This window comes from Pan paniscus, chromosome 16 (genome assembly GCF_029289425.2).
Source record: "Pan paniscus chromosome 16, NHGRI_mPanPan1-v2.0_pri, whole genome shotgun sequence".
Lineage (NCBI taxonomy): Eukaryota > Metazoa > Chordata > Mammalia > Primates > Hominidae > Pan > Pan paniscus.
Window position 1 is genome coordinate 20,496,793 of NC_073265.2, and position 12,549 is coordinate 20,509,341.

Genomic DNA, 12,549 nt, shown 5'->3' on the forward strand with positions numbered 1-12,549 from the left:
TCTGTATATTTTTACCTTTTGAGGCCATTTATTTTATCTAATAACTTATACATAAAATTTAATTTTTACTCAGTCAAATAACATATACAACCTCTAATTTCCACATAGGATAAGGTCCCTAGTTCAATCTAATTCCCATCTCTTCCTCTGATACCTGCTATATTTTGTTGAAATCATTTAAAATGTTGATTTGAAATTGCTTTTGATTTTTGTGTTCTACTTTCTTAGGAATCATAATTCTTAACAACTACTTTAAGCTTCAGTTCTATATTATTACTTGTAACACAACTGTGTTTTGGTGTTTGCTAACTGATCATGAATAATTTGCACATCTCTCATTGGTCCTTTATTAATTTTTAATTTTACTAGAAGGCTTGAGTAGTACTTTCAAAATGATTTTGTAGGCAATAAATTTTCTGACTTCTAATGCAAAAGAACAGAATCAATAGCCAAGACAATCTTGAAAAAGAAGAATAAAGTTGTAAGTCTCACACATCTTGATTTCAAAACATACTATGAATCTATGGTAATCAAAGCATGTGGTGTGGGCATAAAGACAGATTTATAGTCCACACAAGGTAGACCAGAAATAAATCCTCAAATACATGGTTAAATCGTTTTCCACAAGGGTGCCACACATGGCCTCGCATAAATGGCCAAAGGTTTTCCACAAGACCATTCCATGTGGAAAGGACAATCTTTCCAATAAATGGTGCTGGGAAAACTGCATATCCACATGCAAAATAATGAAGTTAGACTCTTACCTAACATTGTATGCAAAAATTAACTAAAAATGGATCAAAGACCTAAATGTAAGAGCTAAACCTATAAAACTCATACAGGAAAATACTGAGGAAAAGCTTTATGAAACTGGATTTGACAAGTATTTCTTGGGTATGACACCACCAAAAGAACAGGCAACAAAAGGAAAAATAGATAAAATGGACTTCATCAAAATGAAAAACTTTTGTGTACCAAAGGACATTATCAACAAAGTGAAAAGGCAACCAACAGAATGACAGAAAATATTTGCAAATCACATATCTGATAAGGGATTAATATCCATAACATATACAGAACCCCTGTAACTCAACAGGAAGAACCTGAAAAAATGGAAAGATATCCCATGCTCATGGATTAGAAGAACTAATATTGTTAAAATGTCTATATTAACCAAAGTGATTTACAGATTCAATGCAATTCCCGTCAAAATACCAATGACATTCTTCACAGAAACAGAAAAAAGCCTGAAATTCATATGAAACCACAAAAGACCTTGAACAGCTGAAGTGATCCTGAGCAAAAAGAACAAAGCTAAAGGCATCATGGTTGTGTTTTCAAATGATACTACCAATCTATAGTAACCAAAAGAGCATGGTACTGGCATAGAAACAGACACATCAACCAATGGAACAGAACAGAGAACCCACAAATAAATCCACACACTTAACAGCCAACTCAGTTTCAACAAAGGTGGCAAGAACACACACCAGGGAAAACACAGTCTCTTTAATAAATGGTGCTGAGAAAACCAAATATCCATATGCAGAAGAATGAAACTAGATCCTCATCTCATCATATACAGAAATCAACTCTAAAATGGATTAAAGGCTTAAATATAAGACCTAAAATTATGGAACTACCAGAAGAAAACATTGGGGAAACACTTCAGGACATTGGTTTGGGCAAAGATTTTTGCATAAGATCTCAAAAAGGCAACAACAGAAAAATGGGTTTATATGAAGCTAAAAAGCTTCTACACAGGAAGCGAAACTAAGTGAAGAGACAACCCAGAGAAAGGGGGAAAATATCTGCAAACTTCCATCTGACAAGGGATTAATAACCAGATTATATAAGGAGCTCAAACAACTCAATAGCAAAAAAACAAATAATCTGATTAGAAAATCAGCAAATGACCTGAATAGATGTTTCTCAAAAGAAGACATACAAACAGAAAACAGGCATATGAAAAAATGCTCAATATCACTAATCACCAGGGAAATGCAAATTAAAACCACAATGAGATATCATCTCACTCTAGTTAGAATTGGCTTTTATAAAAAAGACAAAAAATAACAGATGCTGGTAAGGATGTGGAGAAAGGGAATGTAAATTAGTACCACCATTATGGAAAACAGTATGGAGGTTCCTCAAGAAACTAAAAATAGAACGACCACATATCCAGGAATCCCACGGCTGAGTATATATTAAAAGGAAAGGAAATCAGCATATTGAAGAAATATCTGCACTCCCATGTTTATTGTAGCACTGTCTGCAATAGCTGAAATGTGGAATCAACCTAGGTGTCCATCAATGGATGAATGGATAAAGAAAGTGTGGAATATATACAGAATGGAATATTACTCAACCATAAAAATAATGGAATCCTGTCATTTGCAGCATCATGGATGGAACTGGATATCATCATGTTAAGTGAAATAACCAAGGCACAGAAAGACAAATATCACATGTTCTTACTCAAATGTGGGAGCAAAAAAAGTGGGTCTCAAAGAGGTAGAGAGTAGAATAGTGTTTACCAGGGGCTGGGAAGGGAAGTGGGGAGGAAGAGAAGTTGACTAATGGGTACCAACATGCAGTTAGATAGAAGAAATACATTCTTGTATTTGATACCATAGTAGGAAAATTATAGTTAACAATAAACTACTTCCTGGGTCCCTTTCTTTGTTCACATTTTTTCCCTCAGGAATTTTCAAAATTCCTGTTTTCTCCTGGCTCCACTCAAGACCCAGCTCAAATGCCATGTTTGTCACGAAGCTTACCTAAGAACAGCCTTTGACCCAGGGGTCCTGTCTCCCATGCTGGACTTGGTCCCCTGCCCACCTCTGGGGTGTTCACTCCATGGACGTGCAGTCCCCTGGCTGAAAGAATGAAGGATGCCCATCCCCCACCACTAACAACCCTCACACACTTGCATTGGGACAGACACTTTTCCTGGCTTTATCTCTTGGTGTATGGCTTTATCTCTTAGTCTTCCTAAAAGCTTAAGAGAAGAGTGAGTTTCTAGGAAATGGGCTTTAATCCACACAGTGATCACTCGGTCTGTCTCTCAGGAAGGTGCAGGAGAGATGCTTAGGCCAGGTGTTCATCTCTGCCTCAGGCCTGCTGGTAAATGGTTTTGTTTATGGTTCCCTAATGGAATAAAAACTTCAGCATGTCCAGGAAAAATTTTCAGGAAATTTAAATTCAGGAGAAGTCTGTACCAACTTCTGGAAATAAAGAGGAGAGTCTCTTTTTTTTGTACTGTAAGATACTGTAAGTCCAAAATATGTCCGTAATGAATTATGTAAAGATCTGGAAGGCTGAAGTGCTTCTCGAAATGCCAATACCTCTAGAGGGAAATGCAAGAAAATAGCCATTGGGTAAAATAAGTTCAGATCCACAACAAAACAAAAGGGAGGGGTAAGGCTATCAGCTAAACTAAGGGTGGGATGAATGCTTCCTGCACATTTTAATCCTGGGGAGAACAGTAGTTTCTAAAACAAAACAGGCATTTTAGACCTGTATTCTGGCTCTGAAATGCAGAATGTGGCTGGATTGGATGTGGTGATGCCAGGCAGACACACCCTTCTCAAAGCCCCCAGGGCTGACAGCGGGCCCAGGGAGTGCGCTAACGCTGTGGACACACATGTCTGGGGCGCTCCAGGTGAGAGCAGAGATCCAGGTCTGTAAGGTGCAAGTGAAAGCCCAAAGAGGCTGTTCTAGCTGAATCCTCCTCTCCATCCAACCCCTTGGTGTCACTGAAGGCCAGCACACACGGGAAACCCATCAGCCGGGCTTCCCCAGGTCTGGGATCAGTACCAGCCATGTCCCCTACTTGCCTATGGTCTAAAAAGCCATCACAGCTGCTTTGTCCCTGCATCACCACGGGACTTGGGCTGTTCCAAAGGTCCTGGTGAAGATGAAAAGGGACCTCTGAAGATGCTCCAGGGACCCGAAGGATTCACTGCTCTAAGCTGACACTATTGTAAAGTAAAAATACAAGGCACTGAGAAGGGCTTAAGATGAAGGCAGGACTACAGGACCAGAGATGCTTCCAGGACTGACTGCTGGGAAACAGCAGGTACAAAATGAGCAGCAGCTACCCAGCAGGGTGCCAAGTGACCTTAGTGACCCCGGAGTGGCGCTCAGAAGCCAGGACACTGCCCTCACAGAGCCAGTGGAGGGGGCCCACGCAGCGCAGGTGTGTGAAGGGTCAATAGGCACTGGCATGCTCTCTGGCATCCCTCGGCTGGGGGCCTCCTCCCTCAGGCTACCTGGATCCTGGGCTCTTACCGCTCTCCTTGTCCCCCACTCCTTACCTAGGGTTTGCTGTCTTCTTTCATTCAGTTCTCCCTCTCCCTGTCATAACACCCCTCCACCCTTCACAAGCCCAGATCCCCTCAACCCCCTCTTCCCCCGGGAAACCTTTGCTCATCATTCAACCAAAAAACTTTTTGTAACACCAGTTTACTTTATTATTATCTACTCTCAGCAAGTTTCAAGAATTTTTAAGGATACATCGTTATAATAGTTACCATGTTATAATAGTCCCCATATATCCCTTGAACTTATTTATCCTGCCTAAATGAAATGTGTATCCTTTGACCAACATCTCAACCCACCCCACCTCCCCCAGCACCTGGCCAACACCATTCTGCTCTCTGCTTCTGTGAGTTCACCTTTTTCGGATTCCACACATAAGTGAGATCATGCAGTATTTGTCTTTCCGTGCCTGGCTTATTTCACTTAACATGATGCCCTCCAGGTTCATTCTTGCCGTACGTGACAGGATTTCATTCTTTTTATCACTGAATATTATCCATTGTGTATTTATACCACGTTTTACATTTTCTTTTTTTTTTTTTTTGAGACAGAGTCTTGCTCTGTCACCCAGGTTGGAGTGCAGTGGCGCGATCTCGGCTCACTGCAAGCTCCGCCTGCTGGGTTCACGTCATTCTCCTGCCTCAGCCTCCTGAGTAGCTGGGACTACAGGCATCCACCACCACGCCTGGCTAATTTTTTGTATTTTTAGTAGAGATGGGGTTTCACCGTGTTAGCCAGGATGGTCTCGATCCCCTGACCTCATGATCCGCCCACCTCGGCCTCCCAAAGTGCTGGGGTTACAGGCGTGAGCCACCGCCCCGGCCACGTTTTACATTTTCTTTATCCATTCATCTTTGGATGAGCACAGGGTGGTTCCATGTCTTGGCTATTGTGGATAGTGCTGCAGTGAACATAGGAGTGCAGGTAACTCTTTGACGTACTGATTTCATTTCCTTTGACTATATACCAGCAGTGGGATGGCTGGATTACATGGTAGTTCTAGTTTTATTTTACTGAGGAACCGCCACACTTTTTCCGTAATGGCTGCACTAATTTACATACCCACCAACACTGTACTAGTGTTCTCTTTTCTCCATACTTTCACCAACACGTATCTCTTCTCTTGTGGGTAACAGTCATCCAAACAGACATGAAGTGATTGATATTTCACTGTAGTCAGCTAGCAAAACTTTAGTTTATTATTTATTTGCATAAAATCCAGATCCTGCACAAACCAGCAACATTTTAATGAGCACTTACTATGCTAGGAGGTGTAGGCCACGAGGCAGAAATAAAGTTGAGTGGTTTTGCCGTCAAGAGCCCTGTAATCTGAAACAGGAGACAGACCTGGAGACCGACACCCGCAGCTCAGCCCGCTCCCTGGTGAACGCCTGAGATGCAGAGCAGTCCCCGTCCAAGGGAAGTCATGGCTTGCCTTGTCATCTGCCTCCGGGGAAAGGGAACTCTTCAGAGAGAAGGAGATACTTGGCTTGGGCCTTAAACTCTAAATAAGAGTTCCCAGAAGGGTAAGGAGGGCAGAGGTCTCTGGTGTTTGCTGAGGGCCTATTCTGTACCAGGCCTTCACTAGGCAGGCATTGCTAACTTCTCTCAGGTAAATTCTCTCACACACACCTGAGGAAGAGGGGCTCAGGCACACACAGGCCTGTCCTTCTACTGCCCCACGGAGGAGAATTCTCCGCAGAGAACCTCCAGTGCAGACACGGGTTGGGGGTGGGTGGCCTGCACATGAAGGAGTCCCCTGTGCAGGGGGTTGGGGAAGGATTTGGTGTAGCTGCGGGTGTGAGTGACAGGGCACAGGGTTGAGGGGGGCACAAGGGGCTGGGGGTGGACAGGCAGAATGGGCTGTCCCTGCAGCACCATTACAGAGAACTCCTCTACAGAGGGGCAGCCGCTGGCGTGTTGAGGTCAGCAAGGGCTCAGGCCAGAAGCGCATTTTGAGCGTGCCTGCTGGCAGCATGCTGGGGACTGCCAGTCGGGCAAGTCACAGGCAGCACCTAAATCTGCTGAAGGGAGAGGGTCTCTGCAGCTCTCCTGCAGTTCCCTCTGGTCTGAAATCTTGGTGCCTTCCCTGCACTAGGGCAGAATCTGGGCCCATCACCTTCTCGCCATCTAGATGATGCCTGTGTGCCTCTGCATCCGGGCCCCGTGTCCTCCATGGACTGTGCCTGCTCCACTTCCTCCCACACCTGCCTGCATCCCTCACCAACATATCACACATATTCCACTCCATCCCAGTGTGCGAGCCGGCCCTTCAGCTCCAGAGAGACCTCAAGGGCCTGTGTCCCAGTGCTCAGAGGCACGCGTCCTGGTGAGAGGTCAGACCCAACGGCTGCTGGTCCACCACCCAGATGACTCAGAGGGACTCAGAGGGAGTTAGGGGAGTTCCCATGAGTAGCAGCCTCTGTCACCCAGATGGGGGTGGGTGCCCACTTCGAGGGCCTGGGGCCAGGTGTCTGCAGCCTTTCAGAGCAAATGCAGCCAGGAGAGGAAAATAGAAGAGGAGTGGGGAGTCCAAGCATCTTGTTGCTCAGCAAAAGCTGCCTTTGTGCCCAGGCATCAAGGTCAGGGAGAGGAGACTGCTGCTCTGTCACCTGTCCTGGGTGTGGGGTGGCCTCTGCTAACTTCTTCCCTGGGGGAACTATAACTCTAAAATGTGTTCAAGTTTCCCAAGAGAAAGAGGGTGCTGGCTGCTCACCTCTGCTTCCTGACCTCACTGTTAACCCAACTTCTCAGAACCAAGATAAATCATCCCGTTTTTAGCTTCTACTTGTTTTCAATTGCCTAAGCACAACCAACATTGCATTTGACCCGCACGCCAACCCCAGGGCCCGGTGACATGTCCAGGTGACCTGGGATTTCCCGAGCGGACTCCTCCCCTCCACCTGCCTCCTTCCCCAGGCGGCCCCTCCTCACCCTCAGGTTTAATGCTGCTACCTCCTTAGAAAGGCCCTCCTTGGCTGCCCTTTATGAATGATGTTTCTCAACCTTTGCTGTCACTCACTCACCCACATTACTTTCTGTGGCGTTAGCAATCACCCTGTTAATCTGTTTACTCGCATGCTGTCTGCTGAATCTTGCTAGGCTGCTATCCCATTCGGGTTGTGACCAGGGTCCTCCTGAAGCCTGGCCTCCAGGGGGCCACAAAGACCCAGCGTCTGTGGTTTTAGGCTCAGGAGCCACAGAAGACAAGGGTTTCAGAAGAATGAGACTTAGAGCTACTTGGGGTTCAGGAGGTGAAATTGAAAAGATTCTTCTACCTGACCCTGAAGCAGAAGAGGACATTTCTGAGTGTCTCCTCGCACCAGGCATGCGCCATATTCTCTATCATTACATTTTCACAACAACCCCGCGCTGCAGGGGCTAGCTAGCATGCACACCTGCTTAAAGACCACCTGTCCTGAGCCCAGAGGAGTGAGACAACCTGCCCAGGGTCACACAACCAGTCACCTGCAACCTGAACAGCAAAGCCAATGCACTGTGTTAGCATTACGCCACTTCTCGAAATGTGCTGAGATGTGAACAATGCTTTATCCCAGCTTGAAGACACTGGTCACCTTATCTCCACAGCTCCTGAAGCCCCAGAGGCATCTCCGCCATCTAAAAAGTCATTCCCTGATCATCGAGCCCATGGTCCTGCTACTGCTCATCAGGCAGCTTCACTGACTCCCACCAGGACAGCAGCCAAGCATTGTTCCTTCCTCCAACTACACACATTCTTTCCTAACCCTTCCCTCCCCTCCAAGGATATTTTCTATTTCAAAATCGTTAAAATTATGCTAGTGACAATTCCATCTTTTATTAAATATAATTTTTTTCAAACTAGGAATGGAAACAGTCCCTTATTCTCTGGTTATTTGTTCAAATTTTCACCTCAAAGCTAAGCAGCTGAAACACATTTTACTCTAATACCCTGGCATTTATCCAACTTGGTCCCTTTTATTTATGTTCCTTCCCTGGTATCATGACCTGTTGATACTTCTGCAAAGAGACCACCAAGAGGGGTCCCAGAGAGTCATCCCTCCACCCCAGCTCTTCTCCTTCCAGTTGACCCAACCCATGTGGCACTGACAAGCCTGAACAGTGGTTCTCAAAGTGAGGCCCCTGGCCCACAACATCAGCATTGTTGGAGACTTGCTAAAAATGCAAGTTCTCAGGCTCCACCTAGACCTGCTGAATTGGAAGTGGGGGCACTGCCCAGCAAGCTGTGTTTGCACCAGCCCTCTGGGGTGGAGAACCACTGATCTAAAGGCTACCGAGGCCTGGGCCCCAGCCTCTGCTAATAGCTTCATCTTCTCTCTTTCTTCTTAAGCAGTCTCAGGAGCACATTTGTTCTCATTTCTCAGGAGACCCGCCTTTCACAGTTATCCCTTTGCTGCTCTCATACCTGCAAGCTCCTCCTCTCTAATCCTTTTTACTCTCAGCTTGTTTCAAACACACCCGGGGGCCTCTTGTTGTGAAGGCATCTGCCCTCCTGTCCCACAGAATCAGTTCCCGCCTCCCTTCTCCTGGTGGTGTTGCTTTGGCAGTGTACTTATTCTTTTTGAGCATCACATTGCCCTTCTTAAAAATAAGAGTAATGGTACCTATTTAACAGGATGGTGATAAGGACTTACTGAGATAACACTCGTAGAGGGATGTGCTAGGAGGGTTAATTCCAGCAGGTCTGAAATTGGCCTGAGCTGCTTTGCTGAAGTACGAGACATTCTGCATCAAACTATGAAAGGCAGTGATTAATACTTTTTTTTTTTTTTTTTGAGATGGAGTCTCGCTTTGCCACCCAGGCTGGAGTGCAGTGGTGCGATCTCAGCTCACTGCAAGCTCCACCTCCTGAGTTCATGCCATTCTCCTGCCTCAGCCTCCCGAGTAGCTGGGACTACAGGCGCCCGCCACCACGCCCGGCTAATTTTTTGTAGTTTCAGTAGAGATGGGGTTTCACCGTGTTAGCCAGGATGGTCTTGATCTCCTGACCTCGTGATCCGCCCGCCTCGGCCTCCCAAAGTGCTGGGATTACTGGCGTGAGCCATCGTGCCCGGCCAATACTGTTGTTTTTACCCGTGGGTCCGAGGTGAGTTTCAGGGTAGGTTCTGCCTGTTTGTCCTCATTGTTTATGGATGACTGTGAGACTGATGTTTTGCACGTGTTTGGGGAGGGGGCTCTGATGTTAGAGCTGCTCATGTAGCAATAATGTGCTTATGTGACCAGAAGGCTGCAAAAGCCCCACTGAGACTCCACTGGGCTGCTTGGATCTGAGGTGTTCCTTCCTTGCATGGGTATGTGGTTCTGAGAGAGAAAACACATCTGGCTCAGGCCTGCAGAGGGAAGACCATTGGAGGCAGCCCATATCGGCCTCAGTGTGTCCACACTGCTTGCTGTGAGGCAGCCTTTGGATGCAAGGCAGGTCCTTGCCTTCATGCTTGTTGCTCTATCACATCCCTTCTTGTCAATAAACCACAGACTTGTGAGCACTGTCATTCTGGGCCCTGTGAGTCTTCTTTAGCAATCAAATCTGTCTGACTGCACTGTTAGTGGAAGTGACGTTACAGTTATGTTTCCCTCTGCATCATTAACAAAGAAAATTCCCCGTTGAACCGCTCACAATAATTGCTGTCCACTTCTTTCTTCATCACTTACTGTGTTCTCTGCACTCTCCTATCCCCTGCCTACATCTGGATTCCATCCCTACCACCTGACTGAAACCACAGCCACAGAAGTCACCCCCTGCTAATGACGGAATCACTGACCTTCTAGCTCTTAGTTAACACAGTGGTCATGCTGCCATTGTGAACTCTTCCTTATACATGGCACCATCGTCCTTCATCTCCCCACGACTTCAGTTTGTCTCACTGATTCCTTTTCCAACAAACTATGGGTATTCTCCCAACTTTGTGCTTGGCTTGGCTCTTTCTGTTGGATAACTGATTTATACTCACTAAATATTCATAACACCTGTGTTCAGGTGACTCCCAAGTGGCCCTCTCTAGTCTTGTTCTCTTTTCCACCCTTTGCCCTGCTCTCTGATGGGATGTGTACTTATACGTCTCACAGGTACCTCAGATTTCTTAGAACCAAACCTGCCTTCCTTGCAAAACTTACCTGTTCTTCAAGTCAGTCAAGACTGAAAAATTGAATTCTCCCTTGACTTCGCCCTCTCCATCTCAATGAGTTCTGAACTTCAGATCTCTTTCTCTGTGAATCAGTCTTTCTCTTTTCCTCTATCTCTTTCTCTGTATCTCTCACTCCTCACCTCTTCTCCCCAATTCAGGCAATCATAAAATCATGATATTCATAGAGAATGGCCTTTTTCTGCTTTCCTTGTCCCTTGTATAGATGCCCCCATCACAGGCCACCTGATGTCATTCAGTGGTGTAAGAATATGTCTTCAGGATTTTCCTCTGAGCCCCCAAACCTTTCTAACTCAAAGGTGTGATGAGAAAAAGATACCTGCATCACAGTCTCAAAGTATCTCCTGCAAGATATTTACTAATGACAAATGGAAAAATGGTAACTTTGCACTGGAGAAACCTGACAGATAGCACCTTAGTCAAGGGACCAAGGTCAACATGCCAGTATAAGACATATCAATAGCATGTGCACCAGCACAGAAACAAGCAGAGCACATCAGCCGTCTCCTTCCCTGTAGTGCACAGCCTCACCTTGATCTAGTTGTGAGAAAATATTAGACAAACCCAAATGGATAGTCATTCTACCAAATAACTGACCAGTTCTCTTCAAAAGTATAAGGGTAATGGCAAGGAAAGACTCAGGAACTGTCGCAGATTAAAAGCGACTAACGAGACATAATAACCAAGTGCAGTGTAGGACCTAGATTGGATTCTAGAACAGAAAGAGGACATTAGTGAGAAAAGTAGTGAAATTTTTGTAATGATGTTGGTAGAATAGTTAACACGGTTGTGTCAATGTTAATTCTCTGGTTTTGATAATAGTACTGTGGTTTCGTAAAGTGTTAACATTTGGAAAAACTCGGTGAAAGGTAAATGGGAACTCTAAACTTTTTACAATTTTTTCCTAACTTAAAAAATTATTATTTAAAGTTATTATAATTAAAAAATATATTTAAAATAAAAAGTTTTTAAAAGATGACACAAATGATCAATATCTGGAATGAAAAAGGAATATTGGCCCTGGAGGCATCAAAAGGATAATAAGGTAATATTATGAACAATTCTACATATATAAATTTAGCAACTTAGATGAAATGGACCAATTCCTTGAGAAGCCCAAACTACCTTAATTAATCTAATATGAAACCGGTCATTTGGATAGTCCTACAACTATGGAAAATTAAATTCAGAATTTAAAAGCCTCCTCCAAAGAAATGTCCAGGCCTAGATGGTTTCACTGGAGAATTCTACCAAACATTTAAATATGAATTAACACCTATTCTACTGTCTCTTCCAGAAAACAGAAGAAATGAAAACACTTTCCGACACTTCTACGAAGCCACAATTACTCTCATACCAAAACCAGACAAACCCAGTGTAAACAAATAAAACTATAGACCAATATCCCTCATGAATATAGATGCAAAAATCTTTAACAAAATATTACTGATGGGATTCATCAATATTGAAAAGTAATTATATACCATTATTAAGTGGGGTTCATTTCAGAAATGTAAGTCTGGTTTGATCTTCAAAAATCAGTCAATGTAATCCACCATATTAACAGACTAAAAAGAAAAATCATATGATCACATCAGTTGATGAAGGAAAAAAATTCATAAAATTCAACATCCCCTTCATGAAATAAGAATAGAATACTTTCAACTTAACAAAGAGCATTCACAAAAAACCTACAGCTAACATCATATTTAATGGTGAAAGAATGGTTTTCCCCTAAGAGTGGGAACAAGCAAGGATGCCTGCTCTCATCACTCTTATTCAGCATAGTGCTGGATATTCTTGCCAGTGCAATCAGGTAAGAGAAGGAAATGAATGGCATGTATATTAGAAGAAAAGGAGTAAAACTTATTTGCAGATGACAAGATGTCTAATGCAGAAAACCTCAAGGACTCTGAAAACTTTTAGAACTAAGAAGTGACTACGGCAAGGTCACATGACACAAGGTCAACATAAAAATCAGTTGTATCTCTCTGTAATATCAATGAACATGCGGACACTAACATTAAAAATGTAATTCTATTTATAATCATTCAATAAAAATAGTTATATACCTAACAAAATA

At 44.1% G+C, this 12,549-nt stretch overlaps 1 protein-coding gene across 1 annotated transcript in view; it reads right to left on the reverse strand.

The window, feature by feature from the left end:
• The window catches only part of OTUD7A (OTU deubiquitinase 7A), a 388,370-nt gene that overhangs the window by 208,003 nt on the left and 167,818 nt on the right, over positions 1-12,549 (reverse strand). The window lies entirely within an intron of this gene.